Source organism: Oncorhynchus mykiss, chromosome 26 (genome assembly GCF_013265735.2).
Source record: "Oncorhynchus mykiss isolate Arlee chromosome 26, USDA_OmykA_1.1, whole genome shotgun sequence".
In the NCBI taxonomy this organism is placed as follows: Eukaryota; Metazoa; Chordata; class Actinopteri; order Salmoniformes; family Salmonidae; genus Oncorhynchus; species Oncorhynchus mykiss.
In genome coordinates, this window is record NC_048590.1 from 17,570,844 (window position 1) to 17,583,380 (window position 12,537).

General features: G+C 45.3%; 1 protein-coding gene across 8 annotated transcripts in view; it reads right to left on the reverse strand.

The window, feature by feature from the left end:
* LOC110506319 (diacylglycerol kinase zeta) overlaps positions 1-12,537 on the reverse strand; it is a 143,289-nt gene that overhangs the window by 91,918 nt on the left and 38,834 nt on the right. Inside the window, exon 1 of one of the 8 annotated variants that reach the window (XM_036963997.1) lies at positions 1,726-1,747. The exons of the other annotated variants lie outside the window; for them this stretch is intronic. The gene's annotated coding sequence lies outside the window, so the exon portion shown is untranslated. Of the gene's footprint in view, positions 1-1,725; positions 1,748-12,537 lie in introns of those variants that run through there. 8 annotated transcript variants of the gene reach the window in all.

The following is a 12,537-nucleotide window of genomic DNA, read 5'->3' on the forward strand; positions in this document are numbered from 1 at the left end:
AGCGATGACATGCCATAATGAATCCATAACTTTTAAGTGGTAATTGATTCGGTTCCAAAATAGAGTCACTCACCGCAGGTTTATTTGAGCTAATTTTATCCTCACTCTGCTATCTCTAAGCTCTCTATCGGTCTGGCCTGGTAGTGTTGGCATGCTGTATCATATTACACAGACAGAAAACTAACTTGCTCACTACCAAAAGAAGGTCTCACTGATGGACAGGACAGACAGACACACCTGCCAGTTCACCTGTGCACTGAACACTGATGGATTACCATATTGGCTGCAATTTTGTTTCATGTTTTACTGCATAGTGTTATAACAATTCATAATCTCAAGTATTTGATGAAATGAATGCTATTATTCTGCTGTCCCGTTTGCATTATCCAATACATGTAATATATTTCTCAGTCTGGAAAGTACATTGTTTAGGCAGAGGCTCATTGATGACACACTAGCACGAAAGCGGTTTCTCGATGCTTTGGTAATAACGCCAATAGATGTTGCCATTTTTTAACTTCCTCATCAACACTGGCCATTCTGCTTCCTCCCTCTACATGATGGTTGGGTATGGAGTGGGAAACGTCTATGCTAGATACAATACAGGGGGCATCTTTTCCTAAAGCAATCTTCTGACATCACAACTTGGATTTGCATCAACTAACCAGTTAATTAGTAGCAGAACAGGAAGTAACAGAATTACAGGAAACTGCAACTACTGTATATTTTCCTAACGAGGGTGGGGAATGACCTAACTCAATCAATGTAAATAGTGCTCAGAGTGCCTCTAACCCCAGACCCCTATCATTACTGACAATGGGCGGAATTACTCACCGTTTTCGGTAGGGTTTCTAAAGAATCTCTGTGAATATAGCAATATGATTAAGAAAAACAACAAGAAGTGTAAGACTCAAGTCTGTGCTGAGGCTGGGGTCATTGTTAGGGAAAGCTGTGAAAAAGGACAGCCTCGCAATGACAAATTTTGACCGTTGCATTGGTACCGGAGGAAATCCTGTGGTGAGAGGACAGGAACCCATGCTGGGTGACCCTGTTCCTGTCAACAGCCCCTGAAACTGGGAGAGGGTGGACTTCATGCTGAAGCAGGGCTCAACCTGCATTAGTGATGAGGAACATAGTGAAACCCAGTAGTAGTAAGCTACACAAAGCCAACATGTATGAACATGTCTGAAATATTTCATGAAATATTGATGGTTTTGTCATCATTAGCAATTACATTCACTCTTATTTCATAGCCCACTATTTCATTGTAATAAACCAGTAAAATTGCCCATAAAATGTAACCAGCAGCTCAACTGACACATTTTCTAGGAGAAACCACAATGTTGATTTACAGTTGATACGGCTGCTGCGTGGCTAGAATGATGCATAAAATGGCTATGGGCATGCTTTGTCACATCTGTCACGTCAGTGAGGGAACTAAAGATAAAACTGGTTCTATTTCTGTCTGTCCTCAGATGGGTCCCTCTTTCTCCCCTCCAGGCCCCTCGCTGTCCGCAGACACATGCGCCCTGGCACCTGAACACTGTCATCCAGTGGGACATGCAGCCAGCCCTGGTCCCAATGCTACAAGATGTTCCCAAATAAACCAAAACACACAGGACTGGGAGGAGTGGAGGGGATAAGCTATGCGAACACACATCAGGAAGGATAGTGGTTTCCGTATCCCCCCCCAAAAAACTATTGGGAAGCACACTGTCTACTCACCCAGTGATTCCTCTCTCTGCCCTTAATGCAGGAGAACATCAGCAGTTCAGCTCCCCGTAAGCCGGTGCACATGATGTTCTAGAGACAAGGTGCACAAATAATCTCTGAAGAACGAAAGGACAGAGCCTCTGTGTGTAGTCGGGAGAGTGTTCTGTTGAACAATGGAAAGCATTGTCAGAAGAGTTCAAGTTCCAAATTCTACTGTGAGGCCCCGACTAGAGTCAGGGCTACTAGGCTGTATGACATTAAGCACATGGACCCGCTGTCACACCTCTAGGTCTATTCTCCTCTGAAAGAGACACTATCTGCCCTGTTAAGGCTGCAGTGTGAATAACATTCATTTTATAGGTGCATTATAGGCAATTACAAGCAAACAAGTCATAATAAATGACAGAAATTGGAGCACAGTCTGTGGAAGTGGCCGGGAATAGTTGTGACAGGGACAGAGACCTGGTGAGTTGAACAGAGGTGCGAATGAGATGCGTGTCCCTGCTAGGGAAGGTACTGTCATCTCTGCCAGCATGCGGAGAAGAACAGTGTGGCGTGTAAAGGTGGAGGGTCAGATGATTGTCTGAGGACTTGTGTTGTAATATCATCATCATCATCATCATCATGTAGGTAGGTGGTTCCTCTGTATGTTCTTATGATCAATAGCTGAGTAAGGCCAATGCTGTAGAACTGAATATAGCTAAGTATTTTCTAACAGTTATACAGTAATGAAACTGTAGCTGGATATCAATGAGATACCTGTATCCGTACCGTCCACATCGTTTATCACAGAGTTCCCATTGTTTCCTTATTGGCCCACTCCGAACAATAGTGCCAGTGGGTGTCAGAGTTCTTATTGTTCCTGCTCAGAGCCTGTTCACAGACAGGACAATTGATGACGATAACAATGATCACTGTTTAGCAAAAACACAGAAAATGTATTCATTGTGTGCTTAACATGGCTTGTAATTTGTTGGCCCCTAGACGAAAATCGGTTTATCATAGATTCAAGATTGTGCAAGTGATACTGTAGAGTAGCATAGCATGGCTCTCCGGTTGTATGACCTCTAGCCAGACAGGTTTATCAGTCTAATCTGTTGCAGGAGACTTCAGTCCTGGTTTAAAGGATATGTTGATGTATTGGCTAATGGCCAAGCCTACTGTACTCACTGTGAGAGCAGTATGTTTTCAGGGTATATAAAAAGGGAAAGGGGGATACCTAGTCAGTTGTCCGACTGAATGTATTCAACTGAAATGTGTCTTCTGCATTTAACCCAACCCCTCTGAATCAGAGAAGTGTGGGGGGCTGCCTTAAAATCAGCAGGTAGGCAGGTAGCCTAGTGGTTAGAGCGTTGGACTAGTAACCGAAAGGTTACAGGATCGAATCCCCGAGCTTACAAGGTAAAGCAATCTGTCGTTATGCCCCTGAACAAGGCAGTTAACCCACTGTCACTTGGCCATCATTGAAAATAAGAATTTGTTCTTAATGGACTTGCCGAGTTAAATAAAAGGGTAAAAATATATATATTTTTAAATCAACATTCACGTCTTCGGCACCCGGGGAACAGTGAGTTAACTGCCTTGCTCAGGGGCAGAACGGCAGAATTTTACCTTGTCAGCCTGGGGATTTGATCCAGCAACCTTTCGGTTCCTGGCCCAACGCTTTAACCACTAGGCTATATACTGTACTTAAAGGGGAATAATGGCAAATTTAAAAGAAAAAAAAACTGACTCGTTGTTGGACTGTCAAAGTACGCACTTCGCTGCAGGGAGAGCGAGGTAGACCTAGAACGAGATCTACATCACAGGGTAATACAGGCCACTCCCTGCAGCGCTTGATAGACCTTGGTGGAATAACACAAATCTACGACTAAATATACATTTCTGTCACAGCTAAAACACTAAATTCGATCGTGAGATATGGCATAAATATTTGATGTGATAAATTTGGGATCGCGGGTTCCCAATTTTCCTTCTCTGAGACCTCTGCCAAGCAAGGAGGAAAGGAACCTCACACTTTTACCTTGCAACCCCATTGGGCATAATTTCACCTGCCGATGAACATTGTCTCTCTCTGACTGTAGGCTACATCCCTCGCTGCACGGTGTGATCTTCATAGCAAAATACATCTACTAAAATAAGAGAGAGAGACTAGTGAGAGTGCAACATAGCATCCACTTCAGAGGATGACACATACGGGCTATAAAGCTCATTTATGGAACACGTTTCATCAGATTGTAACTTTCCTAAAGTAGCCAGCTGACAGCGAACATATCCTTGTAAATTAATTTCTGTTGCAGATATACAGTAATAGATAGATGCCTTCATCACTACCCAGGCTATCGAAATGCGATTTATGCCGACTGTCCCAAGTTTTCATTGGGGTAGATCAAATATGCTATTATTACATGCATTATTAGCCTGCAGGTATATGTTTTAATTGGTAGAATAATGAGAATCACTTACAAAATGATCCAGAGGATTTAGTTTGAAAGCCACGGCCAAATTGCTTTCCTCAGAGCGAGCAAGAGAATGTGATAATGAAGGCAAATTTGATCAAATGGAAAAGTATTCTTACAGCCTGTGTTTGCATCAAATACCCTACCTCCTTGAAAGTTGTGTATTGATTATGTGTAGCATACTCATACTGTAATCAAAAGCTGCAGTGTTGCTCATTGGATTACCCCAGATCATGGAATAGGCTATGTGAAAGATTATAAAGACAAAAGGAGGACACATGGAATTATTTTTGGATGGTTGACAAGACAAAGGTAGGCTGATGTTCTTATCTAAAAATGACTCGCGCCTGGTAAAAACCAATTGCGCAATATATTCCAAAATCCTAACAAAATACACCAGCAACATAATTCAGGAGATAAAAAGGGTTGTGAGCACAGTGTTTCTGATCAGATCGACAACTGTCTTCTAATGGATTTGTTTGGCTACGTTGGCGTCTTTAAAAACAGACTTTTCTGCTTGGTCTCAAGAGCATTGAAAGAGAGAAATGAAATAGCTTACTACAGACGACTGATGATGCTTCTGACCATATAGGAAAAGGCGTGTTGTATGATATGCTAGAGTATGATGTAGGCCATTTTGAAAACTGTCAGTGTGTTGTGTTTATGAGGAGCCCCCCTCGTGTCTGTTTTAGCATGATACAGTGCCTTGCGAAAGTATTCGGCCCCCTTGAACTTTGCCACCTTTTGCCACATTTCAGGCTTCAAACATAAAGATATAAAACTGTATTTTTTTGTGAAGAATCAACAACAAGTGGGACACAATCATGAAGTGGAACGACATTTATTGGATATTTCAAACTTTTTTAACAAATCAAAAACTGAAAAATTGGCTGTGCAAAATTATTCAGCCCCCTTAAGTTAATACTTTGTAGCGCCACCTTTTGCTGCGATTACAGCTGTAAGTTGCTTGGGGTATGTCTCTATCAGTTTTGCACATCGAGAGACTGACATTTTTTCCCATTCCTCCTTGCAAAACAGCTCGAGCTCAGTGAGGTTGGATGGAGAGCATTTGTGAACAGCAGTTTTCAGTTCTTTCCACAGATTCTCGATTGGATTCAGGTCTGGACTTTGACTTGGCCATCCTAACACCTGGATATGTTTATTTTTTAACCATTCCATTGTAGATTTTGCTTTATGTTTTGGATCATTGTCTTGTTGGAAGACAAATCTCCGTCCCAGTCTCAGGTCTTTTGCAGACACCATCAGGTTTTCTTCCAGAATGGTCCTGTATTTGGCTCCATCCATCTTCCCATCAATTTTAATCATCTTCCCTGTCCCTGCTGAAGAAAAGCAGGCCCAAACCATGATGCTGCCACCACCATGTTTGACAGTGGGGATGGTGTGTTCAAGGTGATGAGCTGTGTTGCTTTTACGCAAATCATAACGTTTTGCATTGTTGCCAAAAGGTTCAATTTTGGTTTCATCTGACCAGAGCACCTCCTTCCACATGTTTGGTGTGTCTCCCAGGTGGCTTGTGGCAAACTTTAAACAACACTTTTTATGGATATCTTTAAGAAATGGCTTTCTTCTTGCCACTCTTCCATAAAGGCCAGATTTGTGCAATATACGACTGATTGTTGTCCTATGGACAGAGTCTCCCACCTCAGCTGTAGATCTCTGCAGTTCATCCAGAGTGATCATGGACCTCTTGGCTGCATCTCTGATCAGTCTTCTCCTTGTATGAGCTGAAAGTTTAGAGGGACGGCCAGGTCTTGGTAGATTTGCAGTGGTCTGATACTCCTTCCATTTCAATATTATCGCTTGCACAGTGCTCCTTGGGATGTTTAAAGCTTGGGAAATCTTTTTGTATCCAAATCCGGCTTTAAACTTCTTCACAACAGTATCTCAGACCTGCCTGGTGTGTTCCTTGTTCTTCATGATGCTCTCTGCGCTTTTAACGGACCTCTGAGACTATCAAAGTGCAGGTGCATTTATACGGAGACTTGATTACACACAGGTGGATTGTATTTATCATCATTAGTCATTTAGGTCAACATTGGATCATTCAGAGATCCTCACTGAACTTCTGGAGAGAGTTTGCACACTGAAAGTAAAGGGGCTGAATAATTTTGCACGCCCAATTTTTCAGTTTTTGATTTGTTAAAAAAGTTTTAAATATCCAATAAATGTCGTTCCACTTCATGATTGTGTCCCACTTGTTGTTGATTCTTCACAAAAAAATACAGTTTTATATCTTTATGTTTGAAGCCTGAAATGTGGCAAAAGGTCGCAAAGTTCAAGGGGGCCGAATACTTTCGCAAGGCACTGTATGGCTGCTGTTTCCTCCTTGCTTGGCAGACATCTCAGAAAATGTGAAACTGTGACCCAAATTTATCACATAAAAATGTATATGCCATATTTCATAATCGATTGAACTTCACAAATGTAGTATTCTTGCTTTGACAGAATGTTTATATTTGTCGTAGACCTGCGTTATTCCACAAAGTTCTATCTAGCGCTGCAGTGAGTGGGAGGCTGTATAACCCTGTGATGTAGTCTACCTCATGAGTGATAGAGGTGCGCACTTTGCCAGATAGTACAACAAGGGGTTTAGGAACATAGACAAATTGTCAAAATTTGCCGCTATTCCTCTTTAAGACAGGTACAGTATCAGTGATGAGGGGGGAATATTTGACAATATAACATTAATTCCCCCCCGAACAACTTTGAAATATTGTGTCTCTCACACACACACACACACACACACACACACACACACACACACACACACACACACACCCCTTGTGACAATGACATGGCATGCTCATTAAAACTCCCACAATGAGACGTCCTGCAGTTCTCAGGTCAGTGTGCTCCTTGAGCCCCCTGCCTACTGCTAAAGCTGCTCTGAGATACTGGAACAGCAGATGCATCCCTTCCTCCCTCCCATCCCCTTCACCTCTCACCCACCTCCAGTCATCCACAGTTGCCTGAGGATTGACCACAGCAGGACTCATATACAGTTACAGTGGTGTTACTTCAGCACTAGAACAGAAGACTCATCTTTTGCCAGTATCACTGCGATCACCAACTCTAGCCATCCGATGTGAAAACCCTGCGTAATAGCATACAGTAGACTATATTTTTTTAGGAAAGAACACTGTTATGCTGCTAATGTATTGTCACAGAGGCCCCTTCAGGTAATAAATTGAGCCTTCAACTAAGTGTAGAAAACAAGACACTAAGTACATTTCCAGTCCATCCTTGATCTTTCATGCTGGTTTAGGTTTTAAAGCTGGGGCCATTTATAAGCTATTTTTAAACCTCTTAACTGTTACACAACACAACATATATCCCTTATCTTGAAGATTTACAACAGGACAGGCAGCCAAACGGGTGAGAGAATACAAAGATGTACCATGCTGCTTTACGAGACAGGAAACAGCTATCTGAAAGACACTGTTACTAGCTCTTTTAGCTTAATTTCAAAAGCATTTCCATTTCAGTTTCCACAACTGATGACATTTTGAGTAGAAAATATAGATACCTTCAAATGTTATTCAGATAACAGAAGCATAATAAAAAACAGTCTCCTTTCAGCGCCTGGAATCCATTCAGAAAACTAAAACTAGACCATTATCAAATATGTATTATTGGACATGTGTTCCCTAAAAATAAGCTATGACACCGTGTTTACATTGATATGAAGCTCAAAGAGAACACCAAACACAAGTTAAGAATATGACCCACGGTAAAAAGCCTTATTTAGTATGGCTTAATGACACTTTGGCTTTTTATTTGACTACTACTGAACAGCCTCAACAAACCCGACACAGGCTACTTTGTATCCAGTCTGAACTGTAGTAAGTGACTACTCTTTCTGTGTCTCGCCTCGCCATGGTGCCAACCATGGTGCTGATGCACCCTGTATGTAGTGGCTTCTTTACACTGACATTACCAGGATTAGACCTGAACAACGGGGGAATGGTGGTGTCCTCATCAGGTGTTAGATGGAGAGGCAGGAGGGTTCCGAGCATTAATATCCTGTGAATCCCTGGGAGAAGTCACCTTAGAGTGCAGCCAGAGAGATTGGGCCATGGGCAGGGAGGGAGGATTGGTGTGAATGGCTGTACCCTGGGCTGTTTTTAGCAGAAGAGTTGGCGTTGAGCTTTCACTGAGAGGGCACAAATAATTAGGACAGAAATTAATGAGGCCAAGGCTGCTTGTGTTAGCCTGGTTAGACTTGACTGAATGCTACTCTCACCATTGTACATGGTTGAGGGCAGCATTCAGTCTGGTTTAGCCAGGCTATGAATCTGTTTGCAGCTAAATCAGCATACCAGGAATGACTACTAGCTAACTTACTGTACACCAATCTGAAGCTGAGCTCTCCAGTAATGGCAAGGCTACAAATGAATAGCAGATGAGTCAAGCCAGCACTTAGTGACAACTTAATGACATCCACTGCAGACTATGTCAAGCTAATGCCGTGGTAGTCACTGTTGGGGAGACTGTTAAAATGACAGCCTATCAGTCACTAGGCTTATTTCTGCCTTCCTTTGAAGTGAAAAAAAAAAAACATTATTCTGCAAGTGTAAACATTCTCACTATATATCATAACTGTATTTCCTGGCAGAAAGGGCCTGGCCGATACCTAAAAGTGTTCCTCCTCAAAATATTTGAGACCTTGCAGATTTAACCCTCAAGGCATTGTCTTATTTTAACTCCCAATGTACTTCATTGACATACACTATGTCATGTACTGTCATGTTGTCTTGTCTCTGTCCTTTCCCTTCACCCTGTCTCCCTCTGCTGGTCGTGTTAGGTTACCTTTTCTCCCCCGCTTTCCCCCAGCTGTCCCTTGTCTCCTCTAACTACCCATTCACCCCGTTCCCCACCTGTTCCCTTTTTTCCCTCTGATTAGGTCCCTATATCTCTCTCTGTTTCTGCTCCTGTCCTTGTCGGATTCTTGTTTGTTTGTGTCATTCATGCCTGAACCAGACTGTCGTCATGTTTGCTGTAACCTTGTCCTGTCCTGTCGGAATCTGCCGGTCCATCTGAGCCTACCTATGTTTGGTAATTAAAGAAGCTCTGTTTAAGTTGATTCGCTTTTGGGTCCTCATTCACGCACCGTAACAGAAGAATCCGACCAAGAATGGACCCAGCGACTTCGGATCCTCTCCACTCAGCCGTCGAGATCCAGGGAGCGATGCTAGGCAGACACAAGCAGGAATTGTCTGCTGCTCGACATGCCGTTGAGACCCTGGCCACCCAAGTCTCCAACCTCACAGAACAGGTTCACCATCTCCGCCTCGATCCACCGGCCACTTCCAGGGCTTTCGAATCTCCGGAGCCCAGAATCAATAACCCGCCGTGTTACTCTGGGGAGCCCACTGAATGCCGCTCGTTCCTCACCCAGTGTGATATTGTGTTTTCTCTCCAGCCCAACACTTACTCCAGGAGCACTGCTCGTGTCGCCTACGTCATATCTCTCCTTATTGGACGGGCTCGTGAGTGGGGCACGGCAATCTGGGAGGCAAGGGCTGAGTGTACTAACCAGTATCAAGACTTTAAGGAGGAGATGATACGGGTTTTTGATCGATCTGTTTTTGGGGAGGAGGCTTCCAGGGCCCTGTCTTCCCTATGTCAAGGCAATCAATCCATAACAGACTACTCTATTGAGTTTCGCACTCTTGCTGTCTCCAGTGGCTGGAACGAGCCGGCCTTGCTCGCTCGTCTTCTGGAGGGTTTCCGCGCAGAGGTAAAGGATGAGATTCTCTCCCGGGAGGTTCCTTCCAGCGTGGATTCCTTGATTGAACTCGCTATTCGCATTGAGCGACGGGTTGATCTTCGTCACCGAGCTCGTGGAAAGGAGCTCGCGCTCTCCGTCGCCTCCCTCTCCGCATCACTACCATCTTCCTCTGCCGGCTCGGGTGCTGAGCCCATGCAGCTGGGAGGTATCCGCATCTCGACTGAGGAGAGGGAACGGAGAATCACCAACCGCCTCTGTCTCTATTGCGGTTCCGCTGGTCATTTTGTCACTTCATGTCCAGTAAAAGGCCAGAGCTCGTCAGTAAGCGGAGGGCTACTGGTGAGCGCTACTACTCCTGTCTCTCCTTCAAGATCCTGCACTACCTTGTCGGTCCAGCTACGCTGGACCGGTTCGTCAGCTTCCTGCAGTGCCTTAATAGACTCTGGGGCGGAGGGCTGTTTTATGGACGAGACCTGGGCTCGGGAACATGACATTCCTCTCAGACAGTTAAAGGAGCCCACGGCCTTGTTCGCCCTGGATGGTAGTCCTCTCCCCAGGATTCAGCGTGAGACGCTACCTTTAACCCTCACTGTTTCTGGTAATCATAGTGAAACCATTTCTTTTTTAATTTTTCGTTCACCTTTTACACCTGTTGTTTTGGGCCATCCCTGGCTAGTTTGTCATAATCCTTCCATTAATTGGTCTAGTAATTCTATCCTCTCCTGGAACGTCTCTTGTCATGTGAAATGTTTAATGTCTGCTATCCCTCCTGTTTCCTCTGTCTCTTCTTCACAGGAGGAGCCTGGTGATTTGACAGGGGTGCCGGAGGAATATCACGATCTGCGCACGGTGTTCAGTCGGTCCAGGGCCACCTCTCTTCCTCCACACCGGTCGTATGATTGTAGTATTGATCTCCTTCCGGGAACCACCCCCCCCGGGGTAGACTATACTCTCTGTCGGCTCCCGAACGTAAGGCTCTCGAAGATTATTTGTCTGTAGCTCTTGACGCCGGTACCATAGTCCCCTCCTCCTCTCCCGCCGGAGCGGGGTTTTTTTTTGTCAAGAAGAAGGACGGGTCTCTGCGCCCCTGCATAGATTATCGAGGGCTGAATGACATAACAGTGAAGAATCGTTATCCGCTTCCTCTTATGTCTTCAGCCTTCGAGATCCTGCAGGGAGCCAGGTTTTTCACTAAGTTGGACCTTCGTAACGCTTACCATCTCGTGCGCATCAGGGAGGGGGACGAGTGGAAGACGGCGTTTAACACTCCGTTAGGGCACTTTGAATACCGGGTTCTTCCTTTCGGCCTCGCTAACGCTCCAGCTGTCTTTCAGGCATTAGTCAATGATGTCCTGAGAGACATGCTGAACATCTTTGTTTTCGTTTACCTTGACGATATCCTGATTTTTTTCACCGTCACTCCAGATTCATGTTCAGCACGTTCGACGTGTCCTCCAGCGCCTTTTAGAGAATTGTCTTTTTGTGAAGGCTGAGAAGTGCACTTTTCATGCCTCCTCCGTCACATTTCTCGGTTCTGTTATTTCCGCTGAAGGCATTAAGATGGATCCCGCTAAGGTCCAAGCTGTCATTGATTGGCCCGTCCCTAAGTCACGCGTCGAGCTGCAGCGCTTTCTCGGCTTCGCGAACTTCTATCGTCGTTTCATCCGTAATTTCGGTCAGGTGGCAGCTCCTCTCACAGCCCTTACTTCTGTCAAGACGTGCTTTAAGTGGTCCGTTTCCGCCCAGGGAGCTTTTGATCTCCTCAAGAATCGTTTTACATCCGCTCCTATCCTTGTTACACCTGACGTCTCTAGACAGTTCGTTGTCGAGGTTGACGCGTCAGAGGTGGGAGTGGGAGCCATCCTTTCTCAGCGCTCCCTCTCTGACGACAAGGTCCACCCATGCGCGTATTTTTCTCATCGCCTGTCGCCGTCGGAACGTAACTATGATGTGGGTAACCGCGAACTGCTCGCCATCCGGTTAGCCCTAGGCGAATGGCGACAGTGGTTGGAGGGGGCGACCGTTCCTTTTGTCGTTTGGACTGACCATAGGAACCTTGAGTACATCCGTTCTGCCAAACGACTTAATGCGCGTCAGGCGCGTTGGGCGCTGTTTTTCGCTCGTTTCGAGTTCGTGATTTCTTATCGTCCGGGCTCTAAGAACACCAAGCCTGATGCTTTGTCTCGTCTCTTCAGTTCTTCAGTAGCCTCCACTGACCCCGAGGGGATTCTCCCTGAGGGGCGTGTTGTCGGGTTGACTGTCTGGGGAATTGAGAGGCAGGTAAAGCAAGCGCTCACTCAAACTCCGTCGCCGCGCGCTTGTCCTAGGAACCTTCTTTTCGTTCCCGTTCCTACTCGTCTGGCCGTTCTTCAGTGGGCTCACTCTGCCAAGTTAGCCGGCCACCCTGGCGTTCGGGGTACGCTTGCTTCCATTCGCCAGCGTTTCTGGTGGCCCACCCGGGAGCATGACACGCGTCGTTTCGTGGCTGCTTGTTCGGTCTGCGCGCAGACTAAGTCCGGTAACTCTCCTCCTGCCGGCCGTCTCAGGCCGCTTCCTATTCCCTCTCGACCGTGGTCTCACATCGCCTTAGATTTTGTCACCGGACTGCCTTCG